Consider the following 16,290-nt stretch of genomic DNA (forward strand, 5'->3'; position numbering starts at 1 on the left):
TGAAGCACTCATGTATGGGTTGCGTATGGCCATCTCACTCGGCGTCCGTCGCCTCATGGTCTATGGCGACTCAGATTTGGTAGTCAATCAAGTGATGAAGGAGTGGGACGTCAGAAGCCCAGCCATGACTGGTTACTGCAACGCGGTGAGGAAGTTGGAAAAGAAGTTTGAGGGGTTAGAGCTCCATCATGTACCCCGACTGAAAAATCAAGCAGCAGATGATTTAGCAAAGATAGGCTCCAAGAGAGAACCTATTCCCAGCAATGTGTTCTTGGACCATATTCATGCACCTTCAGTTCAAGAAGATCACTTCGCTGAAGAGCCCCCGCAGCCTAGGAGTGCCACGGATCCGACTGAAGTCGAGGTCCCAGCCATGGTCGACTTAGTCATGGAGGTGTTGGTCATCACTCCCGACTGGACTGTGCCATACATTGCATATATCCTGAGGAAAGAGCTCCCAGAGGATGAAGAAGAGGCCCGACAGATCGTCCGTCGATCCAAGGACTTTACTGTAATAAGAGGTCAATTGTTCAGAGAAAGTGCAACTGGGGTCAACCAGAAATGCATAACGCCAGAAGAAGGCCGGGTGATCCTCCACAACATCCATTCGAGGACCTGTGGTCACCATGCGTCCTCTCGGACCATTGTGGCTAAAGCATACCGAGCTGGATTTTATTGGCCACGGGCAAATGAAATGGCGAAAGATATAGTCGACAAAGGTGAGGGCTGGCAGTTCTACTCCAATATGTCACACAAACCTGCATCAGCCCTGAAGACCATCCCGCTCGTCTGGCCCTTTGCTGATTGGGGACTGGTCATGGTTGGGCCACTGAGGACTCGTAGGAGCGGCTTCACTCATGTGCTCGTAGCAGTCGACAAGTTTACCAAATGGATCGAATCCAAGCCTATTAAGAATCTTGAAGCTAGTACTGCTGTCAGTTTCATCAAAGAGTTGATTTTCATATATGGGGTTCCGCACAACATCATCACTAACAACGGCTCAAACTTCGATTCCGATGAGTTCAGAACCTTCTGCGCCTCACAAGGTACACGAGTCGACTATGCTTCAGTCGCCCATCCCCAGTTGAATGGACAAGCAGAAAGAGCAAATGGCCTGATTCTCAAAGGACTGAAACCCCGACTGATGCCAGATCTCAAGCACGCAGCGGGCGCCTGGGTTGATGAACTTCCATCAGTTCTCTGGGGATTGAGGACAACTCCTAATCGGTCGACTGGTCGAACTCCATTTTTCTTGGTCTATGGAGCTGAAGCTGTTCTCCCGAGCGACTTGCTTCATAATGCACCACGAGTTGAGCTTTTATCTGAAGATGAAGCAGAACAAGATCGGCAAGACGCAGTCGACCTCCTAGAGGAGGAAAGAGAGATGGCTTTGATCCAGTCGACCATTTATCAACAAGACTTGCATCGATTCCACGCTAGACACGTGAAAGGTAGAGCCTTTCAAGAGAGAGACTTGGTTCTTCGAGTGGATCAGTAGAAACCACACAAGCTCGCCCCAGCTTGGGAAGGTCCCTTCATTGTCACCAGAGTGCTCCACAATCGAGCATACCACCTTTACAGTGTCGAGCATAAGAAGGACGAGCCACGGGCTTGGAACGCGGAGCTGCTCCTCCCCTTTTATACTTAAGCACTCGTTCGAATAAAATGTAATAAGAAATACCTTTGTAATTTGTTCATCAAAGACAAGAGCTTTACAGTCTTCTCGTACGATCGTTGTTGTTTTTATTTACCTCTGAAATCCCCTAGTGGGTGGGCTTAGCCGCGAATCCGTTTCGCCTAAGTTCGAAAGAAAATCCTACCGAGTGATGAGCAATCCTCTCACTTGGGGGCTTAGCCGCGAATCCATTTTGCCTAAGCTCGAAAGAAAATCCTACCGAGTGGTGAGCAAGCCTCTCACTCGGGGGCTTAGCTGCAGTCCAGTACTCGCCTAAGTTTAAAAAATCCTACCGAGTGGTGAGCAAGCCTCTCACTCGGGGGCTTAGCTGCAGTCCAGTACTCGCCTAAGTTTAAAAAATCCTACCGAGTGGTGAGCAATCCTCCCACTCGGGGGCTTAGCTGCAGTCCAGTGCTCGCCTAAGTTTAAAAAATCCTACCGAGTGGTGAGCAACCCTCCCACTCGGGGGCTTAGCTGCGGTCTAGCACTCTCCTAAGTTTAAAAAATCCTACCGAGTGGTGAGCAAGCCTCTCACTCGGGGGCTTAGCTGCAGTCCAGTACTCGCCTAAGTTTAAAAAATCCTATTGAGTGGTGAGAAATCCTCCCACTCGGGGGCTTAGATGCAGTCCAGTACTTGCCTAAGTTTAAAAAATCCTACCGAGTGGTGAGCAACCCTCCCACTCGGAGGCTTAGCTGCGGTCTAGCACTCGCCGAAGTTTAAAAAATCCTACCGAGTGGTGAGCAAGCCTCTCACTCGGGGGCTTAGCTGCAGTCCAGTACTCGCCTAAGTTTGTAAAATCCTACCGAGTGGTGAGTAATCCTCCCACTTGGGGGCTTAGCTGCAGTCCAGTACTCGCCTAAGTTTAAAAAATCCTACCGAGTGGTGAGCAATCCTCCCACTCGGGGGCTTAGCTGCAGTCCAGTACTCGCCTAAGTTTAAAAAAAATCCTACCGAGTGGTGAGCAACCCTCTCACCCAGGGGCTTAACTGCAGTCGAGCACTCGCCTAAGTTTAAAAAATCCTCCCGAGTGGTGAGCAATCCTCCCACTCGGGGGCTTAGCTGCAGTCCAGTACTCGCCTAAGTTTAAAAAAATCCTACAGAGTGGTGAGCAACCCTCCCACTCAGGGGCTTAGCTGCAGTCGAGCACTTGCCTAAGTTTAAAAAATCCTACCGAGTGGTGAGGAATCCTCCCACTCGGGGGCTTAGCTGCAGTCCAGTACTCGCCTAAGTTTAAAAAATCCTACCGAGTGGTGAGCAACCCTCCCACTCGGGGGCTTAGCTGCAGTCTAGCACTCACCTAAGTTTAAAAAATCCTACCGAGTGGTGAGCCATCCTCCCACTCGGGGGCTTATCTGCAGTCCAGTACTCGCCTAAGTTTAAAAAACCCCTAATCACAAAGGCGACGAGGCGCAGGTCGGCTGCAATCTTCTCCTCCAAGCTACGCCACAAATACAATGTATGCTCCATCCTTGTCCGCAAGGATGATGAGGCGCAGGTCGACTACAACCTTCTCCTCCGAGCTATGCCACAAATACAACGTACGCTCCATCCTTGTCCGCAAGGACGGCGAGGCGCAGGTCGACTGCAACATTTTCCTTCGAGCTACGCCACAAATACAATGTGTGCTCCATCCTTGTTCGCAAGGACGGCAAGGCACAGGTCGACTGCAACCTTCTCCTCCGAGCTACGCCACAAATACAACGGAGCAGATCCCAAAAGCAATCGCAAGCATAATCAAAAGCAGTTCGGATAAATCATAAAGTTCCAAGAAACAAATCAAAAGTATTCGAGCATCAAGCCCGAAGGAGTTTAATGGTTACAACAACCACTCGGCATTCCGAGGCAAATTTAAGACAGGTTTCAATCTCATAGTTTGTTCACTCGGCAGGAGGAGGGCTGGCGGGTTCGACGAATTCATCCAAGTCGATTCCATCCGCGATCCGAGTGGCAGCAGCGATGAAAGTCCCCATAAAGGACTGGAAGTCGTGCCTTTTGGTGTTGGCGACCTTGATCGCCGCCAGCTTGTCTTCACGAGCTTCCTTGCAGTGGACTCTTTCCAAGGACAACGCCACGTCAGCACGACACCGGGAAGAGGACTTCTTCCATTCTTGCACTCGACTAGGAATCACGTTGAGTCGAGCCATCAGAGATTCCAGGTCATTTTGAAGCGTCGCCCCTGGCCAGAGTGATGAGTCGATCTGTGAAACTGCCACCTTCAGGCGTGCGAGATAACTTGTGACACTGGCGACACGGGATTCCAGTCGAAGCACGTTCATGGCAGTCTCGTCACAAACCAGAGAAATGATAGGGTCTAGACCAATCTCGATCCTTCCAGTTTCCTCGTCAAAGTTTTGGCAGAATTCTGCAGTCAAAGAGTTAGTGAGTCGACTGGACAGGATTAACTTGCAAGCAGCAAAGCAGTCAGATTAAAAGGAGTACCTTCCAGCATAAGATAGAGCTTCTTGGCAAGAGTTCTCAGATAGGCTTCCGTGTCATTTCTCTTGCGGACTGCAGACTCCAGCTTCTCATTCAGGGCAATCTTATCCTTCTTCAGACGACTTACTTCTCGGTTAGACTCATTGAGACAGGACTTCAGCTTGTTCACCTCCCCTTCCAACGCTCCGACCAAAGCCAGCTTCTCGTCTGCAAGGGCAGTCTTGTCTTGAGCTTCCTTCTGTGCAGCTGCAAGGTCCAAGTCCTTCTTCTCCAGAGCCAACCTCATTTTCTCTGCAAAAGAAGCAATCAGATCAAACAAGAGATCAAAGAAATATCTTAAAAGATGATCAACATGAACAGTCGACAGGCAGCTACCTTCCATACCAGCAGCTTCATCTTCGGCTTTCTTCAACTTTTTTCGGGCCAACTCCAAGTCGAGGTTGAGTTGCCTCTGCTTCTCCTCAAACTCGACAAACTTAGAAATGAGAGAACAAGATTTCTGCAGGAGGTAAAAGACGTCTCAACCGACAAGATCAAAGGTTATTTACTTCCGAGTGAATAAAACTTAAAAGTTCACTTAGACCCCAGCCGACTGCCCGCAGTCGACCGCGGTCTCGGGGACTACACCCAGTGGGTGCACTTGGCGTGCCCCCATTGATTCAGATCCAACTCGACCGGTCCGCCCGGGTCAAGTAAAAAAAACTATCCAGACCCCGGCCAACTGCTAGCAGTCGACCGCGGTCTCGAGGACTACACCCAATGGGTGCACTTGACGTGCCCCCACTGGTTCGAATCTCATTCGACCGGTCCGACCAGGTCGAGTAGAAGAAGGGAAAGTAAAAAGAACTCAGACCCCAGTCGACTGCCCGCGATCGACTGCGATCTCGGGGACTACACCCAGTGGGTGCACTTAGCGTGCCCCCACCGGTTCAGATCCCACTCGCCCAGGCCGAGTGGAAGAGCGTGAATACCAAAGACAACAAAACACCTAGTGGGTGTACAGATTTGACGCAAACAAGACTGGGTGTACAGACTTGACGCAAACAATAAGAGATTGTATGAAAGAAAATATTTTGGTTAGCATATCCTAATAGAACAAGGTCAGTCGAAAGTTTACTTACCTGGACATTGTCCCGGAGAGCAGCGCTGGCGTTGTAAGCAGCCTGGCTATTCTCGTGCACCGTCTTCATCCGCTCCATCATCACGTTAGCCTGACGGATGGCTTCCGCAGCCACGTCCGACTGGTTTTCCGGAACATGGTAGTTGGTGAAGAAGGGGGCAGATGACCCAGGTGCAGCAGCTTGGAGCTCCGAAGCGTGAGGTTGGACGACTGAAGGGAACACCGGTTCAATCGACAGTGCAGGGCGCTCACTCGACAATGGTACAGCGAAAGTTACAGAGGCCCCGCCTGCGTCTTTAGATTGCCGGGCGGTTGGTGTGGTCGTCGGTCCCTGTTGAGACGTCTTGCCAGCTGCTACTTTTTTGTTCTTTCTGGGCCTAGGGGCCACATCTTCATCATCATCTAGAAGATCGATGACGTTGGGTGGAGCTGTTAGAGAAATCAGTCGACCCTAAGTGAATTGCTAGAATTTAATCGACCAAGTAATCAAGAACAAGATCATAAGAGTTTTTACCTGGGTTGGAGGTAACCGCGTCTTCCATCTCCTCATCTCGATATTGGTAGGAAGAAGTTCCAGATGTAGCAGCACTGCAAATGTCAACATTCAGTCGGTTACATTATGTTGCTCGAGTCGACCAAAAGAACAGATCAGATGATTACCCGGAGATGGTGGGGACGGTCACTTTGATTCTGGGCAAAGCCTTCGGTGGTTTAGAGGAGGTGTCTTTCGATGCTTTTGGCGCAGGAGGCGGCACAATCTTGGCTGTTTCGATATCTTCTCAGTCGGCGCTGGCGAAGACGTCCGAGGGTGCTTCGAAGATGGCCCAGTTGGTGCAGCCGCCAGGACCAGGGTGCTCACCGGGTCTTGAGCGTGCTTGGATCTTCTCTCTCTGCGAGGAGGCGAGTCGACCTCCTCGTCATCACTCGAGTCGTCGCTCTCCTCGTCCTCCTCCGCATTCGAGTGCCACTCGCCACTCTCGCCCCCGCTCGCCCCTTCCTCGACGTCTTGCTCCTGCACTCCATTGGGCATCGAGTACATATCAATAAGAGACTGAAAAGACAATGCACAAAAGAAATATGGTCGACCGTCAACAAGGTGTTACACAGTGAATCGAGAAGATACTTGACAGAGCAGAATCATACCTGTTCCGGCTGGCGCGAATGGTCAAATGGAATCACCCTCCTGGACCCCCGAGGATTATCTTTGTTGTCGGTGATTCCTCTCAGCCACTTCTCCACCGTGTCTTCACTAACGTCCTCCGGGTGGATCCGAGTGGAGTCCTCGAGTCCCGAGTACATCCACATCGGATGGTCATGGGCTTGAAGTGGTTGGATGCGTCGACTGAGAAAAACCTCCAGCAGGTCCATTCCAGTCACCCCGTCATGGACAAGTTGGACGACCCGCTCGACCAACGCCTTCACCTGCGCCTTCTCTTCCGGGATCACCCTCAAGGAGGAGGGCTTCTCCACTCAAGCCAAGGAAAAGGGGGGAAGTCTAGTCGACTGACCCGAGGTCGGCTGGTCCTTACAGTAAAACCAGGTCGACTGCCAGCCCTGAACTGAGTCAGGAAGAATCATAGCTGGGAAGGTGCTCTTATTCCTCATTTGGATTCCAAGGCCCCCGCACATCTGAATCACGTGCGTCCTCTCGTCACTCGGGTTGGCCTTCTTGACCGACTGGGAGAGGTAGGTGAATATGTGCTTGAATAGACCCCAGTGCGGTCGACAACCCAAGAAATTTTCGCACATCGACACAAAGGCAGCAAGATACACTATGGTGTTTGGAGTAAAGTGGTGGAGTTGAGCCCCGAAGAAGTTCAAAAAACCACGAAAGAAACGATGGGGAGGCAAAGAGAACCCGCGGTCGACCTGAGTGGCGAGGAGAACGCACTCACCCTCCAGCAGCCGCGGTTCGGTCTCGTTCCCCGGGAGCCGCACTGATTCGTGGGGGATCAGTCCCCCCCCCTCAACCAGATCGTCGAGGTCGTCCTGGCTGATTGTCGAGCGGATCCAGTCACCCCGGATCCAGCCCGGCAGCAGGCCTGATTTTGACGAGGATCCACCCCGGCTGGTCCTCTTTCCTTTCGCCTTCGCAGTCGCCTTCTTTGCGCGCTCCAACGCCACCGTCTTCTCCTTTCCCATGGCGGCAGATCGAGTCCGAGCGAGGCTACGACGCCGAGAGCGGAAGCGGGCGCAGCGGAGAAATCTGAGGAAGAAGAAGGAGAATGAGAGCGCACTATTCAAAAGCCCGGTCCGGTGCCTTTTATAAGGACACTTCCGAGTGACTGACTTGTAGGCCCGGACGATCTTATCAAATCCCGCAACAGTCGCGTGCGTGATACGTGGCAAAAAAGGTGGCGCAGGAATCGAGGCGACCTGCCTAATCCGTCCCGATTACCATGGCCTTGCCTGTCCGGCGCGCTTCCCAAAATTCGAATCCCTCAAAATCCGTAGATAGCAGAACAACTCGTCAGACGGAAGACACCCTCCGCATCATCACTTGGAACTCTTCCATAAAAGTTCACTCGACAAAAACTAAGAATGGACCAAGGCGACTGAAAAAGAAGTTGGTGTCATCCCCTCAGTTCATTGATCCAGAGCAAGACATACTCATAGCACGAAAAATGAGTCGGAAGTGTTCTCAACTCCTTCCCCACTCAAACCCTGATCCATTCGGGGGCTAATGATGAAGCTATGTACCTAGGGTAGGGTCATGGGTCTGTCCAAGGTACCCTCCCCAAGGACATCCCTAAAGGAACTAGGAGCATTCAAAGAAAAATCATCATCCACTCGACCATGAAGTTATGTTCCACTCGACAATCCTGAAGACACTCGACTGTATAGATAATCACTCGACTACCAGAAGATCTAGAGCCTCTCCAGTCTGCAACGGTCGGGAATTAAGTCATAGCTTTAATGGTCATTATGTATCTTTATTGCAGGCGTTACCAGTAACGCCCCCATCTTTACGTACCTTAAACCCTCTGTGACGTGGGCTGGATGGGGTCCTGGCGCACTCTATATAAGCCACCCCCCTCCACAGGCACAAGGGTTCGCACTTTCTGTAACACACACGCATATAATCCAGTCGACCGCCTCCGGGCTCCGAGACGTAGGGCTGTTACTTCCTCCGAGAAGGGCCTAAACTCGTAAAACTCCCGAGTACAACTCCTCCACAGCTAAGATCTTGCCTCTATATTCCTACCCCCCCCCCATTCTACTGTCAGACTTAGAACCACGACACCAGGCGATGTCCATCTCGATGCCGCCAGTGCTCATGGCCATCATGCACATCCCTGTCATGGGCGATAGGCTTGTTCCTACACAGAGACAATAGCTGGAGAGACATATGGCATGCGCTCGTTGGCGACAGCCATGGCTTGCGCATCGGCCGCATCGCTCGAGTACGGATCTGGCACAATGGTGTCTCATCGATATCACCTAATCTACAGTGGATCCATGACGCAGCAATGGCCAACAGCCGGTTTGTCTATGCGGCCACGCCCTCTAACGTGCAGCTCATCATCGGCAACAACTACGGCGACCCACGACATTCACGGAGACCAGTAGCGGCCCCTCCCACGGTGAAAGCAGCGGCGCCATGGTGGTATGTGTGAAAGGGGTCGAAGCTACTGGGGATTTATTATTCCCTGGTCCAATCTGTCCCATTTGCGAATTGGGCTTCTGAAGATAGAACCTGCTTATTTGCTATGGCTTGAAAATTACAGCTTTTTAGCAGATTAGTGCTCTAACAATGCTTCTAGCAGTGATTTTATTCCTGTTTTAGACTTTGTTGAATTTAGTACATCTATTTCAGTATTGTTCTTTCTGTTGAGTACCATGTATTCCAGAATCTATCTATGATGTAATATATTTCCATGTTTGCCACATGTCGAGATTAATTACGTCTATTTCCAATTGAGATTTTTAATTTCTTGCAAATTGAATGCAAAATTCAAAGTGATTTTCTTCAAATTGATGCTTGGGATCATAAGGTAGTCATATTGATCTACTGCCTATGCGGATTATCAATGACTAATGGTAAAGCCTACATTTTATCATTTCAATGTTATGATTGCTTTACAAAGTGCTCTCCCACATAGTTTACTAAGTCATGACATAAGGCATTAGAAGTGAGTATCTACTGATTTCATCAGATTATACTCCCTAGTGCAGCGAGATCTACTCTATTTTGAAGATTATCTTCAAGTTGTCGTACTTAGCAATTTGAGATTCACACTAATGATTTCAAGTAAGCTTCTTTAAATCTCATTAATTTTGCAAAGTTCATTACAACATTAACCATGATGGTCTTTAATTTACTGATCGTAAATTAATTATCTCTGGTTACCGACGGCTAGAGAATTTGAGGCATGCACCCTCAATGGCCACCACTTCCCTACCAAAGCCATGACATCATGATCACTCTGGTGTCTTGTGGGATATTGTGTGCAATCCAAGATCCATAGGATTCACCTCTAGTTGGAATCACACCGCTAACAGAAAAAATGTTGTCTTATACATCATAACGCATTATAGCTATCCAGATCTCAACATCTGGTTATTCTATATTAGCAATCTCTGGGACGCAAATGACCTCAAGGGAAAAGGTTTGAAGCTCACTTCAACCTTCAGCCCGACATCACCAGGGGTGATGGGGCCCTATGGGCACGGAGAATGTGATGGTTGAATTGTTGGAAATATGCCCTGGAGGCAATAATAAAATGGTTATTATTGTGTTTCCTTGTTCATGATAATTGTCTATTGTTCATGCTATAATTGTATTAACTGGAAACCGTAATACATGTGTGAATACATAGACCACAACATGTCCCTAGTAAGCCTCTAGTTGACTAGCTCATTGATCAATAGATGGTCATGGTTTCCTGACCATGGATATTGGATGTCATTGATAACGGGGTCACATCATTATGAGAATGATGTGATGGACAAGACCCAATCTTAAGCGTAGCACTAGATCGTGTAGTTCATTTGCTAAAGCTTTTCTAATGTCAAGTATCATTTCCTTAGACCATGAGATTGTGCAACTCCCGAATACCGTAGGAATGCTTTGGGTGCACCAAACGTCACAATGTAACTGGGTGGCTATACAGGTGCATTACAGGTATCTCCGAAAGTGTCTGTTGGGTTGGCACGAATCAAGACTGGGATTTGTCACTCCGTATGACGGAGAGGTATCTCTGGGCCCACTTGGTAATGCATCATCATAATGAGCTCATTGTGACTAAGTAGTTGGTCATGGGATCATGCATTACGTAACGAGTAAAATGACTTCCCGGTAAAGATATTGAACGAGGTATTGGGATACCGACGATCGAATCTCGGGCAAGTAACATACCGATTGACAAAGGGAATTGTATACGGGATTGCTTGAATCCTCGACATCGTGGTTCATCCAATGAGATCATCGTGGAACACGTGGGAGCCAACATGGGTATCCAGATCCCACTGTTGGTTATTGGTTGGAGAGTTGTCTCGGTCATGTATGCATGGTTCACGAACCCGTAGGGTCTACACACTTAAGGTTCGATGACGCTAGGGTTATTAGGAAGACTTGTATGTGATTACTGAATGTTGTTCGGAGTCCCGGATGAGATCCCGGACGTCACGAGGAATTCCGGAATAGTCCGGAGGTGAAGATTTATATATGGGAAGTCCTCATACGGTCACCGGAAATATTCAAGGGTATACCGGTATTATAACGGGACCACCGAAGGGGTTCCGGGGGTCCACCGGGTAGGTCCACCTGTCCCGAAGGGCCTTATGGGCCGTAGGTGGAAGGGAACCAGCCCCTAGTGGGCTGGGCGCCATTCCCCCCTAGGGCCCATGCACCTAGGGTTTGGGGGGAACCCTAAAGGGGCGCCCCCTTGCTTGGGGGGTAAGACCCCTCCCCCTTGGCCGCCGACCCCCCTCTAGATCTCATCTAGAGGGGCCGGCCCCCTTCCCCCTTCTCCCTATAAATAGAGGGGCGAGGGGAGGGCTGCAACACAACATCCAAGGAGCAGCCCCTCCCCTCCCCAACACCTCTCCTCCTCCGTGTGAGCTTGGCGAAGCCCTGCCAGAGAACTGCCACTCCATCACCACCACGCTGTCGTGCTGCTGTTGGAGCTTCTTCCTCAATCTCTCCCTCCTCCTTGCTGGATCAAGGCGCGGGAGACGTCATCGGGCTGCACGTGTGTTGAACGCGGAGGCACCATTGTTCGGTGCTTAGATCGGATTCGGCCGCAATCTGAATCGCTACGTGTACGACTCCTCCAACCGCATTCTTGCAACGCTTCCGCTTAGCGGTGTTCAAGGGTATGAAGATGCACTCCCTCTCTCTCATTGCTAGTATCTCCTAGATTGATCTTGGTGACACGTAGGAAAATTTTGAATTATTGCTACGTTCCCCAATAGTGGTATCAGAGCTAGGTCTATGCGTAGATTCTATGCACGAGTAGAACACAAAGCAGCTGTGGGTGATGATTTGTTCAATTTGCTTACCGTTACTAGTCTTATCTTGATCCAGCGGCATTGTGGGATGAAGCGGCCCGGACCGACCTTACACGTACGCTTACGTGAGACTGGTTCCACCGACTGACATGCACTTGATGCATAAGGTGGCTGGCGGGTGTATGTCTCTCCCACTTTAGTCGGATCGGATTCGATGAAAAGGGTCCTTATGAAGGGTAAATAGCAATTGGCATATCACCGTTGTGGTTTTGTGTAGGTAAGAAACGTTCTTTCTAGAAACCCATAGCATCCACGTAAAACATGTAACAACAATTAGAGGTCGTCTAACTTGTTTTTGCAGGGTTTGCTATGTGATGTGATATGGCCAAAAGGATGTGATGAATGATATATGTGATGTATGAGATTGATCATGTTCTTGTAATAGGAATCACGACTTGTATGTCGATGAGTATGACAACCGGCAGGAGCCATAGGAGTTGTCTTAATTTATTTATGACCTGCGTGTTAATGAAAACGCCATGTAATTACTTTACTTTATTGCTAACTGTTAGCCATAGTAGTAGAAGTAATAGTTGGCGAGGCAACTTCATGAAGACACGATGATGGAGATCATGGTGTCATGCCGGTGACATGGTGTTCATGCCGCGCCTCGAAGATGGAGATCAAAGGCGCAAGATGATATTGGCCATATCATGTCACTTTATGATTTGCATGTGATGTTTTTCATGTTTTTACATCTTATTTTCTTAGAACGACGGTAGCATAAATAAGATGATCCCTCATTAAAATATCAAGAATTGTGTTCCCCCTAACTGTGCACCGTTGCTAAGGTCCGTTGTTCCGAAGCACCACGTGATGATCGGGTGTGATAGGTTCTAACGTTCGCATACAACGGGTGTAAGCCAGATTTACACACGCAATACACTTAGGTTAACTTGACGAGCCTAGCATGTACAGACATGGCCTCGGAACACGGAAGACCGAAAGGTCGAACATGAGTCGTATAGTGGATACGATCAACATGAAGATGTTCACCGATGATGACTAGTCCGTCTCACATGATGATCGAACACGGCCTAGTTGACTCGGATCATGTATCACTTAGATGACTAGAGGGATGTCTATCTAAGTGGGAGTTCATTAAATAATTTGATTAGATGAACTTAATTATCATGAACATAGTCAAAAGGTCTTTGCAAATTATGTCGTAGCTCATGCTTTGGTTCTACTGTTTTAGATATGTTCCTAGAGAAAATTTAGTTGACAGTAGCAATTATGCGGACTGGGTCCGTGAACTGAGGATTGTCCTCATTGTTGCACAGAAGGGTTATGTCCTTAATGCACCGCTCAGTGTGTTGAACCTCGAGCGTCGTCTGTAGATGTTGGGAAACATCTGACATACATGTTTTGATGACTACGTGATAGTTCAGTGTGTAATGCTAACGGTTTAGAATTTTGGCACCAAAGACGTTTTTGAAACGTCGCAGAACATGTGAGATGTTCCAAAGACTGAAGTTGGGATTTTAGACTAGTGCCCACGTCAAGAGGTATGAGACCTCTGACAAGTTTCTTAAGCCTGAAAACTAAGGGAGAAAAGCTCAATCGTTGAGCATGTGCTCAGATTGTCTAAGTACTACAATCGCTTGAATCGAGTGGGAGTTAATCTTCCAGATGAGATAGTGGTAGTTCTCCATAGTCACTGCCACCAAGCTATTAGAGCTTAGTGATGAACTATAACATATCAGGGATAGACATGATGATCCTTGAGCAATTTGTGATGTTTGACACCGCAAAAGTAGAAATCAAGTAGGAGCATCAATTGTTGATGGTTAAAGCACTAGTTTCAAGAAGCGCAAGGGAAAGAAGGGATACTTCATGAAACGGCAAATCAGTTGTTGCTCTAGTGAAGAAACCCAAGGTTGAACCCAAACCCGAGACTAAGTGCTTCTGTAATAAGGGGAACGGTCACTGAAGCAGAACTACCCTAGATACTTGATAGATGAGAAGGCTGGCAAGGTCAACAGAAGTATTTTGAATATACGTTATACTATTGTGTACTTCACTAGTACTCCTAGTAGCACCAGGGTAATAAATACCGGTAAGGTTGCTAAGTGTTAGTAACTCGAAATAAAAGGCTACGGAGACTAGCTAAAGGTGAGATGACGATATGTTGGAAGTGTTTCCAAGGTTGATGTGATCAAACATCGCACGCTCCCTCTACCATCGAGATTGGTGTTAAACCTAAATAATTGTTATTTGGTGTTTGCATTGAGCATAGACATGATTGGATTATGTTTATCGCAATACGGTTATTCATTTAAGGAGAATAATGGTTACTCTGTTTATTTGAATAATACCTTCAATGGTCTTGCACCGAAAAATGAATGGTTTATTGAATCTCGATCGTAGTGATACACATGTTCATGCCAAAAGATATAAGATAGTAATGATAGTACCACATACCTGTGGCACTGCCATTTGAGGCATGTTGGTATAAAACGCATGAAGAAGCTCCATGTTGATGGATCTTTGGACTCACTCGTTTTGAAAAGATTGAGACATGTGAACCATGTCTATTGGTAGATATGCATGAAGAAACTCCATACAGATGGATCTCTGGACTCACTTGTTTTTGAATCACTTGAGACATGCAAATCATACCACATGGGCAAGATGACTGAAAGACCTCGTTTTCAGTAAGATGGAACAAGAAAGCAACTTGTTGGAAGTAATACATTTTGATGTGTGCAGTCCAATGAGTGTTGAGGCACGCAGTGGATATCGTTATGTTCTTACTTCACAGATGATTTGAGTAGATGCTGAGTATATTTACTTGATGAAACACAAGTCTGAATTATTGAAGGGTTTAAGTAATTTCATAGTGAAGTTGAAGATCGTCGTGACAAGAGGATAAAATGTCTATGATATGATCATAGAGATGAATATCTGAGTTACGAGTTTGGTACACAATTAAGACATTGTGGAAATTGTTTCACAACTAATACCGCCTGGAACACCATAGTGTGATGGTGTGTCTGAACATCATAACTGCACCCTATTGGATATGGTGCATACCATGATGTCTCTTATCGAATTACCACTATCGTTTATGGGTTAGGCATTAGAGACAACCGCATTCACTTTAAATAGGGCACCACGCAATTCCGTTTAAATGACACTGTATGAACTATGGTTTAGAAAAACCTAAGCTGTCGTTTCTTAAAAGTGTGGCGCTGCGACTCTTATGTGAAAAAGTTTCAGGCTGACAAGCTCGAACCCAAAGCGGATAAATGCATCTTCATAGAATACCCAAAATAGTTGGGTATACCTCCTATTTCAGATCCAGAAGCAAAAGTGATTGTTTCTAGAAACAGGTCCTTTCTCGAGGAAAAGTTTCTCTCGAAAGAATTGAGTGGGAGGATGATGGAGACTTGATGAGGTTATTGAACCGTCACTTCAACTAGTATGTAGCAGGGCACAGGAAGTTGTTCCTGTGGCACCTACACCATTGAAGTGGAAGCTTATGATAGTGATCATGAAAATTCGGATCAAGTCACTACCAAACCTCATAGGTCGACAAGGATGCGTACTACTTCAGAGTGGTACGTAATCCTATCTTGGAAGTCATGTTGCTAGACAACAATGAACCTACGAGCTATGGAGAAGCGATGGTGGGCCCGGATTCCGACGAATGGCTCGAGGCCATAAAATCCGAGAGAGGATCCATGTATAAAACAAAGTATAGACTTTGGAAGAACTACTTGATGGTCGTAAGGCTGTTGGGTGCAGATGGATTTTAAAAGGAAGACGAACAATGATGGTAAGTGTCACCATTAAGAAAGCTCGACTTGTCGTTAAGATGTTTTTCGACAAGTTCAAGGAGTTGACTACGATGAGCTTTCTCACTCATAGCGATGCTAAGAGTCTGTTGGAATTATGTTAGCAGTTACTGCATTATTTATGAAATCTTGCAGATAGGATGTCAAAACATTGTTTCCTCGACGTTTTTCTTGAGAAAAGGTTGTATGTGATGCAACCAGAAGGTTTTGTCAATCCTGAAAGATGCTAACAAGTATGCAAAGCTCCAGCAATCCTTCTAAGGACTGGAGTAAGCATCTCGGAGTTGGAATATACACTTTGATGAGATGATCAAAGATTTTGGGTTTATACAAAGTTTATGAGAAACTTGTATTTCCAAAGAAGTGAATGGGAGCACTATAGAATTTTTGATGAGTATATGTTGTTAACATATTGTTGATCAGAAATGATGTAGAATTTCTGGAAAGCATACAGGGTTATTTGAAAAAGTTTTTTTCAATGGAAAACCTGGATTAAGCTACTTGAACATTGAGCATCAAGATCTATAAGGATAGATCAAAAACGCTTAATAGTACTTTCAAATGAATACATACCGTGACAAGATTTTGAAGGAGTTCAAAATAGATCAGCAAAGTTCTTGGTTGTGTTACAAGGTGTGAGCATTAAGTAAGACTCAAGACCTGACCACGGTAGAAGAGAGAGAAAGGACGAAGGTCGTCCCCTATGCTTTAGACATAGGCTCTACAGTATGCTATGTTGTGTACC

The sequence above is a fragment of the Triticum aestivum genome, chromosome 5A (genome assembly GCF_018294505.1).
Source record: "Triticum aestivum cultivar Chinese Spring chromosome 5A, IWGSC CS RefSeq v2.1, whole genome shotgun sequence".
Classification (NCBI taxonomy): Eukaryota; Viridiplantae; Streptophyta; class Magnoliopsida; order Poales; family Poaceae; genus Triticum; species Triticum aestivum.